Raw genomic sequence first — 12,145 nt, 5'->3', positions numbered from 1 at the left:
TCTCTCTCTCTCTCTCTCTCTCTCTCTCTCTCTCTCTCTCTCTCTCTCTCTCTTTCTCTCATTACCTTTGCTGTCTTGTGTGTACCATGTTGCTTCTGCTCTGCTATTCCTGTTCGTCATCCCTGCCCTGGAGTCGACTAATTATGGACTGAAACCTCTATGAATTATAAGCCAAATAAACTCCTTCCCCTCTAACACTATGTGTTGGGTATTTTGTCTCAGCAGTGAGAGAAAAGTAACTAACACAACCAGTATATAGAGAACATACTAGAGACAAGTAGAAAAAAATATGTGTTGGTCCACATTCATTTCCTGAAAGCTTTCAATAAAAATGCAAAACTCTATATGATGTGCTAAAGGAAATCTGGATGTAATAGTGAGCTAAACTTGTTTCTTTATGTTCGGATAGAACCCAATCTCACCTGGTGCTGGTAAATATTTTATGGAACTCATTTGTATTCATAATTTATTATGCACCTCAATTGTCTATCAGATATCTCTAGTTTATTTAAAAGTACATCGTTTAGGAACCCCAATCTGGAGCTGGTTAATCAGGACACTGGGGCATAATAAATAAGATGAGAGTCTCTTTCCAGCAGTAGAAAAAATCACTGAGACAACATACACCAGACACTTTATGAAGAAGCAGTTAAGTCACTTTAGAGACCAACAGTAACTGAGGAGAAAAAAGCCCATCCTTAGAAAAGGTTCAATAAGCTTCCCTTTCTTATGGCAAGTCTCTAAACATTCCTGACTTCTATTTTAAGCTATAATTTTTGAATATAAGAAAAAGAAGACCTCAATGGATGAGTAATTTCGTGGTGTTCTAAAAAGATGGAGGGCAGAGGGACGGGATTAAAGGTTAGCACCAGCCAGCCAGAGGGCTGCAGGAGAGGAAAAGCCTCACCTGGCATTTCCACCCCTAAAGGTGAGGGCTGGTGTGGCATGAGGGGCCTGGGAGCATTGACCACGCCAAGCTTCATCTTTTATTAAGGTGAAAATCACATAACATAAAATTTACCATAAAAATCGCATAAGATTTACCATTTTAAAGGGAATAATTCAGTGGCATTTAGTATGTTCAAAATACAGCATAATTATCACCTTGAGCTTCTTTCCCAATATTTCATCATACCCAGAAAAATCGTGTACCCATTAAGCAGTCACATCTCATTTCTTCCTGCCCATAATCAATCCCCGGCAACCTGCAATCTGCTTTCTGTCTCTGGCCTTGCCCATTTCAGATATTTCATATAAATGGAATCCCTTGATGAGTATGATTTGGGATCTGTTCCCTTTCACTGAGCATAATGCTTTTAAGGTTTATCCACATTGTAGAGTATATCGGTACTTGATCACTTTTTTTATTGTTGTTTTTTGGAGGTCTTTGTTGGTACTCCTTCTGCTGCTTCTGTTTGTCTGTTTGTTTGCACAACTGGGGATCGAACCCAGGTCCTTACACACACTCAGCATGCACTCTGCCATTGAGGTACACACCACCCCAGCACTTTACTTCTTTTTATGGCTAAGAGATATTCCACAGTAGATAGATGCTACATTTTTAACCCAGTCATGTATTAATGGATATTTAAATTATTTCTACCTTTGACTACTGTGAATAGTGCTGCTATAAATACTCATGTGTAAATATATGTTTGAGCATTTCTTTTTAATTCTTTTCAGAATGTATTTAGATATTGAACTGCTAAATCATGGTAATTCTGTTTAACTTCTTGAGGAAATGCCACATTGCTTTTGTCAGTGACTGTACCATTCTACATTCCCAAAAGCAGTGCACAGGGATTTTACTTTCTCCATATCCTCATTAAAACTTGTTACTTTCCATTTTATAATTATTATGACTATTACAAACTAATGGGTATAAAGTGCTACACAGTAATTTTGATTTGCATTTTCCTGATGACTAATGACCAATAATATCAATGATATGGAACATCACTGAAGGTATTAAGGATGTAGAGTATCTTTTCTTGTGCTTTGTAATATTGTATGTCTTCTTCGAACAAATATTTATGCAAGTTTTTAGCCCACCTTTAAATTGAGGTCTTAATTTTTGTGTTGAGTTGTAATGTGCGTGTGTGTGCGTGTGTGTGTGTGTGTGTGTGTGTGTGTGTGTGTTTTCTGGGTACTAGACCCTTGCCAGATTTTGAGTTTGCAATACGTTCTCCCTTTGTGTAGTGTGTCAGTCAGCTGAGATACAATACCCAACACTCACAACTTAAAGAAGAAGTTTAATTTCCTCACAGTTTCAGTCCAAGAATGTCTGGCTCCCAGGTAGAGAAAGCGTGCGCAGAACAAAGCTTGGTGGGTGGGAGGCAGAGCAAGTGAACGGTGCCAGAATGGATGGGATGAGAGAACAGACATCGACTCCAAGGCCATGCTTTCATGATCCACCCAGACACACCTACATGTATATTCTACCACTCCCCTCAGTGGATCACAAAGCCAATCAAGTTAAAACACCACCCTGACTGCCACGTATAGGTTGTTTTTCCACTTTCTTGATACATATGTCCTTTGATAGTAAGTTTCTCATTATTAGATTCAACTTATCTATTTTTATTTTGTTGCTTTCTCTTTCACAGTCTCATCAAGCCTCTTGATGGTTGTTCACCTCACAGTTGTCTCCAAGGTCTGTATTCTAGGCCTTCTGCCTTGCTTGAGTCTATTGAGCACAAGCTTCTCATAAACTCATCTATCCCTCCCATCCTACCTTGGCCTTTCCTGTAGTTATTATATGTTATCTTGGTCTGCACTTCATTTTTCCCTTCTCTTCCCACAATCTATTTTCAAATACGTTTTTTGATTCATGCTACTTCCACTCAGAAATTAAAATAAAAATGTTTTCCGCAGATATTCTATAGCTGTCTGTAGAGACCTCCCTGCCTCTCTCCTCCTAACAAAATTTTATGGGGCACCCATATTGATACTCCTCACCTCTCACCAACTTGCAATTAAACCTTCCCCATATCACTGAACCTACTCTCCGAGAGGCCACTCATAGCCTCTAGTTTGCCACATCCTGAGGACACTTTACAATGTTATCATAGCTGGCCATCCCTGAGGCCTAAGACATGATTTATTGATTCTGTTTTAATTCTTTGTTCCTTCCTTTGGCTTCCTGATGCAAACTTCAAAAGGTGACAGTAGCTATAGGTTTCCAACATTTACTACTCACACTCCATAGATACATTTCCCTAAAGAAAGGAAATGATTTTTATAAGAATTTTTATTACTTTTATTAGCACACATTTGCAGTACGTAACGTTTATATTCCTTGTGTCGGGTTGGTGTGTGTGCAGAACATATCCCAATTCCTCTTTTTATCCCCTTTCCCTCCCCTTCCTCCTCCCTCTCCCTAACTCTTGATCTTCTCCCCCTTTCAGAGAAGAAAGTCTATCTCCCAACTTCCTATCATCTATCTCTTATTTTGCCCTTTATTTGTACTTTAGGTTTCTCATATAAGAGGAAACATAACATTTGAGCTGTGTATCTAATTTACTTCACTTAGCCTTGTGGTCTCAAGGTGCATCTAATCTGACATAGGGCCATGGCCTTGAGGTGCCCAAAAGTAAAGCCTCTTTGACATGACTTGACCTGAAAAATCAATCTGATATGTAAGTGTTACAATTCTACAAGTACTAAAGATTAGGGAAATTGGTGTTATATGTCCCAGTAAGTTTTTAAAAATTTCTTATTTCCTGCAGAAGAGAATGATCAAGGTATGGGAGACCATGGGTACCATTAATCAGAGCTCAGAGATGGAATTTTAGGTGTGGTATCTCCTTAAGCAAATGAAAAACAGAGCCTACCCTTGATTTACAGTGGTCATTAACTATGAGGCTTTTTAAGTGGGCAGTTTTTCTCATGTCTCTAAATGCTTATTATTAGCACATTAGCTAGAACAGAATTGAGGGAACTTAAAAGATCTTAGAACTAAAGTGTAATTATATTGATACACTGAGATTCACTATAAAACAACGAGGTGGTATTTCTAAAGTAGTTGATTAACACCAGAAGAAGCAAATGCTGCGACTTGTAAGAAGGCAGCATACAATCCTAACATATATGGCTTAAGTATAATAAGACTTTCTCTTATGGAAATAAAAAGTCCAAGGGTAATATTTACCTCCCCAAGTGACTTGACTGAGAGTCAAATGATGTCATCCGCTCAGTCTTCTTCTTTCTCTTGGCTCCTTTCTCATCTTGTGACAAGGAATTCCAAGCAACATCTGCTAAATCCAGGAGAAAAGTAACTGCATGCCTCTTGCCAATTCTAAGATTAGTTCTCATTGGTTCAAATGAGTTCTGTGATTATCCCTGAGCCTCCCCACTTTTTTTGCAGCCAAGGGGATGGAGTGTGCTGACTGTCTCAGGCCTGTGATCACACATCCATCTCCAGAGTAGCAGATGGAATCAGTATCATCCAAACCTCATTGAGAACAGAACAACTATGGATCTCCAAAAGGAAATGGAGGGTGTTTTTCTTAACCAAAAAATGAAAATAAATGTTGAGTTACTTTAAAAGAATATATATTCACTTTGCTCAGCATCTACAAGTATGCTGGGTTATAGTTTGGGCTAGAACCAAACAGTATTTTCACCCAGGAGGGATGGTTCCATGCCTCCACTAGCAGTGGAAAGTTGGCCTCACTACAATGTAGTCCCTACAAGCTTCTCCCATATATCAAACACTTTCATGTGCCACAGCTTCTCTGCTAAGAACGTCAAGAAGATTCTTTATAGCCCAATCTGTTTGGACACACATACCGATCTCAGATGTTACTACCTAGCGCCATCCCTGAGCAGTCCAATCAGTACTAGCCTATCTAGAAGATGGAAATAGGAAGGGAAAAATCTTTGCTTTCCAATTTTCCAAGATGGAGGATGAGGACCAAAGTTCACCTTGCATGGGCTTTTCAAGTGATCTAAGATTTAGCATAAGAATAATTCAATTCAATAATTCAATACAACTGGAAAATGAATGGAATTATATGGTTCAGTGTTAAGACAATGAAGTTTCCAGGTTTCATTCCAACAACAGTTATGTTAGAGAGCGAAGCAGTGTAGATTTTCTGGAGACCCCCGCAGTAGGTTACAGTCTCCTGCCCAGTTGTGATGCAGGGTCGAAGACTCAAAGACAGAATTAAAGAAAAAAAAAAATTGGAGACAGGGCAGCCAGTGCTGAACAACCAGCGAAGGCCTTGGTCAGTCCAAGCCACTGATTTTTACTGTTAGTCAGACTGGGGTAAAAGGGAACTACATGCAAGGATGTGCAGTTGTGCAGTTGCTATGGATACTAATTCAGGCAAGGCTTATAAAGGATAAGACAAAGCGTTCTCAAATTAGGAACCAAATAGGAAAAATATAAGGTTGTAATTAGAACCTTATTCTTCTAGTTAAGGTTTTAGTCAAGGAAATGGAATTTGGGTGCAAGTTACTTCAACCTCAGCTACTGTTATCTTGCATTGAGCCCCACAGCTTCATGGCCATTTCTCTGGTCTCTACTGTGGCCATTAGTGGGAAGGTCATGCTAACCAGGATGCTACTCTGGTGCTCATGAGGTGGGTCTATGTGTCACGTAAGCTTCAGTCAGACTTGTTTCTTAAAATGAGCCAATTGTGGGGTTAACTCTTTACAGCCTGCACTGCTCACAGCCTGCCTTTGACATAATCAGTAAGGTGGTCCCCATATAGGTAAATCCTACTATAGACATGGATTACCAGAGATGCACAGCTTGGTCTTCCAAACCAGGTTAGGGAGACCAGTGGAGGCAGGCAGATCTCTGACCATAACAGTTAACTGATCGTGTCAACTTGAGTAAGAAACAGCCTACTAAATTGAGTCAGCATAGTTCTGAGTGTGGCTGAGAGGACTTACTGAAGATTCGCTGGGCTTTACAGGGCATGAGTGACTGCAATGGGCTTTCCGCCTGGATGGTATAAAGGGGGAACAAAGAAGGAAAACTCGCTTCTGTTTCTTCGGAGGAGTGCCAGTCCTCACCTTCACCTTGGACATTGTCTCCTGGCTTCCAGCACAGACCCTTCAGTCTCCACCACAGATTCTTTGGCCTCCTGATATGGACTCACACAGGATGCTACAGTGAGATCCAGGCCTTCACCTGGACCCTTCCGATTTTCAGGAGCAGACAGACCTTCTGTACTCTTCCACACCTGACTCTGTTGGTGGCCATCATAAGCCAATCTTATAAATTCTTATAAACTTGTATACTTTGCATTAAATCTCTTTCTTTAGTAACCCGACTGATACATTGAACTCTGTCATGCTTCCCTTCTTTTCACTTCTCTCCCTCCCTCCCTCTCCCTCTCTCTCTCTCTCTCTCTCTCTCTTACATGATTGGTGTGGGAACACTGAAGGTGAAAAGCAAGCCCCCTAGTGACCAATCTCTTTTGAAATGTGCCTTGTTCAGGGCTTCTTGTACCACATTCCTCCCTCTCAAAGGATACCTGCCTGTCTCTCTCTCTCTCTCTCTCTCTCTCTCTCTCTCTCTCTCTCTCTCTTTCTCTCTACCCATCTTTGGTTTTTCTGCCAAATGCTGCCTTTGCTCTTTAATGAGTTTATAATTTCCCTCTGCCTAAAGTAGAATTGGTCCACACACTTCTGAGCCAAAGTCTTTAAAGGAGAGAAGAGACTCCGAGTGTCAAATATCCCAGCAAACTACACCATTCTAGAATGATTTAGCAATCTCTAAAATAAGTCTTCACAATACAGTCTTGAGACCTAGCATCTCAGGACCTCAGGTCTTGCCTTGACTCCTTTTGGAACCATTGGCACAAATTTTAAATTTTTGGCTTAATCCAGTCATTCCTTCCTCATCATTCTAAACACCATATCTGTTACTATCTATTCATATTTACCTTTTTGCCCCAGACCTGTAAAGTTGTTTTTTTTCTCCAATTCTAAATCCTAATTATATAACTTCTTCCTTGATTATATTATCTCCTTCTTAGATCATAGTTTTCTATCCCTGTCATCCCATTCTTAAAATCCCACAACACTCATCCACAGGATTACCCATGTTAATCTCAATCATGTAATTTCCTGTTCTGCTATATGTTTCTTAGGTTTTTATCTGTTTGGGGGCCTAATAATTTCATAATTTCATAGCCCCTACGATTCCTGGTCCATAATGGTAACTATTGCTATAATAACCCCACTTATCTCTCAACTCTGCAACAATTCCGACATTGTCATACCTCTTCAAGCAATGATTCATGGGTCCCTTTGTTCAGTAACACTCAAAATTCATGCTATCAAGGGCACTTTTTTAAAAGTTCTGTGTTGCAGTAGATCTTTGATGGATTTAGGAATCTGCCTTTGCAAATGTTTGTCCCAAGTGATTCTGAGGCAGGTGACCCAGGGACCAAATTTTGTGTCTTGTTTCCAAAGATGCTTCCCAGTCATTTCCACAAGGCTTCTCAGCTATGAGGAAGAACTATCTCAAAAAACAGAAGCCCCTCTGCCCTCCAGTCTGATTTTTCTATTGACACACACAATTCACAAAAGTTTGCTATAAGAAACATACTAGAAAAAAGAAAGAGGCATGAAAATATGAAGTTTGCAACTCCTGATCACTTCTGAATCTGGGGATGATCGACTGTTATGGTTTGATGACTCAACAGAGATAGAGCCACACACCTTTGGGTGGCCAATCAACTGTGAAAGTCTTTCAGCATGATGTGAAAGAGATGTTAACTGGAATCCCAAGATCATTCATTTATCTACTAAAGCAAGAAATGTGTTTATTTTCATGTGATTTGGCAGAGCTTGAGACAATTGAGTGGCTTATCTAGTGCTCATCAGCATCCCATAAGACAGTCCTCATCAGTGCCTACAGAAGACCTTCAGTTTGCGATGTTTCAGGACCTAGGGATTAGGAAGACACAGAGCTAGCTAGGGTTGGTAAGTGCAGCATAATCCACTGGAAGAGTGTAAGGCACAGTCCACTCAGTATCGGAAGGCCTAATTCTTCCATGTTTGGGAGTGGTTTGCGGGGGTTGGTACCAGTGATTGAACTCGGGTCCTTGCACTTACAAGGCAAGCAGCAGCACCACTGAGCTAAATCCCCAGCCCCAGAAGGCCTAATTCTTCCTCTTAATCTACAAGAAATGTCAACAGCTAACATTTGTTAAGCATGGTACCAAGGGTTTTCTTACACATTTTCACTGAATCTTCATTTTAAAGGTAAGTAAATCATCTCACAAGTGTTACATTTCTTGCCTAATGTTATACAACTTTAAGTGACAAAACTTGGATTTGAAGGCAGGGATTTTGACACCAGAGGTCCAGAAATCACTGTATTTTTCCTCAGCCTGATGCACATTAAAGGCTCAGGTCTCACTTCACCATACATCTAAGATGCCTATATAGGTTTATGCCAGCTTTGTCCATTGTATTGGGTTAACTGAAGGCTTTAAGTGAAGGGTATACATGCAAGTTCTATAAAAGTACATGGCATGAGGTCAGCGGTGCTGTGCAAATTCAAGCGCCTATAAAGACTAGGCAGGTCATGTGCTGTTTAAAAGTGGCAAGCTCCACAGAGCTCAATCCCATTGTTACCAGGTAGTAAAGCAGCACATAACTGGTAAGACTGCCAGTGTTTCAAGCAAACACATAAATCCAGTTCTATTTGAATTATTGTGACATTTCCAGTATTGGTTCCTATTTTTTGAAAAAAACAGATTTTGCAAATCAATCAAACAAGTTTTAAAGTTCCTGACTTGGGACATATGCATATATAAGTAGAAAGTCTTACAAGTAGAGATTTTTAAAGGAATGCTTTATACTAGGAGATGGGATACCCACCTATGTATATTTGGGCATTCAATGAAGTCCCTGGTGCTTCTATTTCTAATCTCTAAGGTGGGTCTGATGGAAAAAAGTTCTGGTCAGGTATTGTCTCAAGCTTCCTAAAACACATCTTTGTCCCATAACTAAAACTCTTGTACAGTCAGGTTACAGGTTATGGTCTTGAATTTGGGCTGCTGGCATTCTGTTTGAAGAGACAGAAATCACTTAGATGAAAACATGGGATTCCACTTGATGCGTCTTATAGACGAGAGTGTCATTTGTCCATACTCACCGAAGGAAACAGTCCCAAAGGTGAGTCACTTCTTCAAGAAAAGAATAGGTATGGCCACTGGAACTCGAGCTATGGGTATGCATTTATCAAGGGCAAAAGAAGCAGAAGTTGAAATTTGAAGACTAATTCTTTGGTGCAAGATGTTCAAGCTTAAAAATAGAAGGTGTTCTAGAAGGCATCAGAAGTGCTTTGAAGTATCTGAAGGCCACCAAATGGAAAGAGGGATTAAATTTGTTCTGTATATCCCTAAAAGTAAAATTATCGTTAGTGTGGAAAAACAATACTAGAAACAGCTATTGGGTTGTCTATCAGAAGCAATCAGAAAGCTGCCAAATATGGATATCGTTGGTCCAAATGGTAGTGAGTTTTCTGTATCCAGAGGCACTTAGACAGATGCTAGAAATACACCTAATGAATATGGTGCAGAAGTGATTTGGGGATTAGAAGCTGGGGGTGGAACAAATGAGAGGGCTCTGAGTTCAAGGCCTTCACCCTCATCTAAATCCATCCAGATTCCCAGTCTGACCACCTATCAAAATCACCTGGGATGCTTCCTTCACAGAAGCTATGCAGAGATACTTATTCACGGGTCCACAGAGAGCCTGGGAATAGGTATTTTTAGCAAACCATCCCAGGTGATGTCACCTGCAGCCACTCTGTGATAGCCTTTAGTTTGCTTATCTCCTTATATACTCTCATTCTTTCAAAGTATGTGTAAACTCCTACATGAGGAATGTGAGGGTCTAAGAGGTCATAGAGCTGGTGAGTGACAGAGCAGAACTCTGAGCTCAAAGCACGTTGGATTCCAAAGCTCTTAACCAGTGAACATTCTGCTCACGGAGTGTTTCTTGCTTACAAATAAGGTCTGTTCTTAGGACCAGGAGTTCTGGGAATATGGGATGGAGACTGTATTTGTCAGTCTTCCCTAGGTCCTGAAGCATCGCATACTGTGACAAATAACTTGAGGTAAACAACTTAAAGACGGATTTATTTTGGCTCACACTTTGAGGTTCTGTCCATGGTCAGCTGGTGCCTTGATTTTAGGCCTGTACTCAGGCAGAAGAGAGTAGCAGAGGAGAGCTGCTCACATAGCAGCAAGGAAGCAGAGCAGAGAGAGCCAGAGAAGAAGTGGCCACAGACCAGATACAATCGCCAGTGTCACACTCATGATCCACTTCCTCCAACGAGGCCCACTTCTGTTTCCATCACTTCATAGTATGCCATCAGGTTAAAATCTTGCCAGTGGGTTAATCCACTGATACAGTTAAGAGTCCTCATGATCCAATCACACGTCAAAGAGCTCATCAGCTGGTAACCAGGCCAAAACATGAGTTTTGAGGACATTTCAAGTCCACACCGTAACAGAGATGCTGTCAGGAAGAAATGCAATCTGCTCCAGATCTTTAACCACTAACTCATGTAAAGTCCTAAGAGGAAAAATTATAATCGACAGTCTCCTGCCTTCCTCTTGGTCTCTGGGGTGCCTTACGTGGCATGAGTGCAATTAATTCAAAGGGCAGGGTAAAGAGAAGGAAGAGAAGGTGAGGAAAAATATGAAAAAAAATCATTTTCCAGGTGGAATGATATTTATCTGATTCCCGCCCTGAGCTTCCGTCCATGTTTAATGAAACGCTGATCTCAGAGCCCCACAGAGTTTTCTGTAAGGAACTGGGTGGGCAAGAACGTGATGAATGTGTAAAGCAAACCAATAATACAAACACAGTCACGGTGACCTGTTCAGAGGAGAGACGGTGCTTATGGTGCTGTAAATTTCAATTTCCGATCCTTCCCCAGCTGCAGAAAGACAGAGCCAGCCCGTTGTGATGATCAGGAAGCTCTATTCACCTTTTTAGTTTATTTTCCCTCAGGATAGGACAATAGAAATGAGAAAGTCAATTTTCCTTTCATTCCAAGCAGATTGAATTTTGCGAAACTAAAATGGGCTCAGAATAAGTAAAGGTCAGTGTAGCCTTGGATCTTTTCCTTCATTAACAAAAAATCAACACCAGCATCGCTGTTTCTAGGACTTGTAGCAGACAGATACTTGAAGATGCCATCAGCAGAGCCCAGTGAGGCATGCACTATCTTACCAAAAGCATAAACAGCCAAGGTAAGAAACAATTATGTGTTCTAAAAATGAAAATATAATTTAATAATGTTTTATATAAAAATGTGGAAAACAAATTCTGCTTTGTTAAATATAATTCTACAAAACTAGATAAAATGGACCCGATGTAAACAATGTGGAGACCAATTCTGTTATCCGCCACTGCTTTCTTAATTCTTTCATGCCCATCAGATCTAAAAGTATCAATAATGGAAGTCAGATATCCTCGGAGGCAAGCTGCACTGTGCAGCCCTCTACCAAAGTCTGGAGTTAGGCTGATAGTCTCTTAACAACAAATGTTTGCTAAACTGAATGTGTGTGCATGATTTGCAACACTATGGGCAAACCCTACCACAAACCCTAACCCTAACAATCATACCCACACTGCAAAATTCAGGTACATGAATTCAAAACCTAAACCTAACCCCAACCATGACCCATCATACCCACACTGCATTACTCAGGTACTTAAAATCCTAAACTATACCTACACCTAATACTAACCCAAACCCAAACCATCATGCTCACACTCCAATAATCAGGTACTTGAATTCCAAAATGATCTTTAACTCTAACTATAACCCTAAAATTAAGCATAATACCCACACTCCAATTGTCAGGTACCTGATTTCCAACACTACAGATAACCATTAACCTAATGCGAACATTAATGCTAACAATCATACCAATGCTTCAAAACTCAGGTGCATAAATTCCAAAACTAAACATAAGCCTAAAAGAAACTGTAACCTAACAATCATACCCACAATCCAATATCCAGGTACTTGAACTCCTACATGATCCCTAACTGTAATGCTAAAACTAATGCAAACATTGATTGTCAACCAACACTCCAATACATGGGTACTTACTTTCATTACTATCCCTAATCCCAACCCTGACACCGACACTAA

The 12,145-nt window shown here is 40.3% G+C and overlaps 1 pseudogene; it reads left to right on the top strand.

The window, feature by feature from the left end:
• Positions 1-12,145, top strand: part of LOC104869438 — a 91,736-nt pseudogene that overhangs the window by 40,346 nt on the left and 39,245 nt on the right.

The sequence above is a fragment of the Fukomys damarensis genome, unplaced genomic scaffold, assembly GCF_012274545.1.
Source record: "Fukomys damarensis isolate Sample0158 unplaced genomic scaffold, DMR_v1.0_HiC HiC_scaffold_8, whole genome shotgun sequence".
NCBI lineage: Eukaryota > Metazoa > Chordata > Mammalia > Rodentia > Bathyergidae > Fukomys > Fukomys damarensis.
Note: the sequence above shows the minus strand (reverse complement) of the source record. Positions and strands in the feature narration are given on the sequence as shown.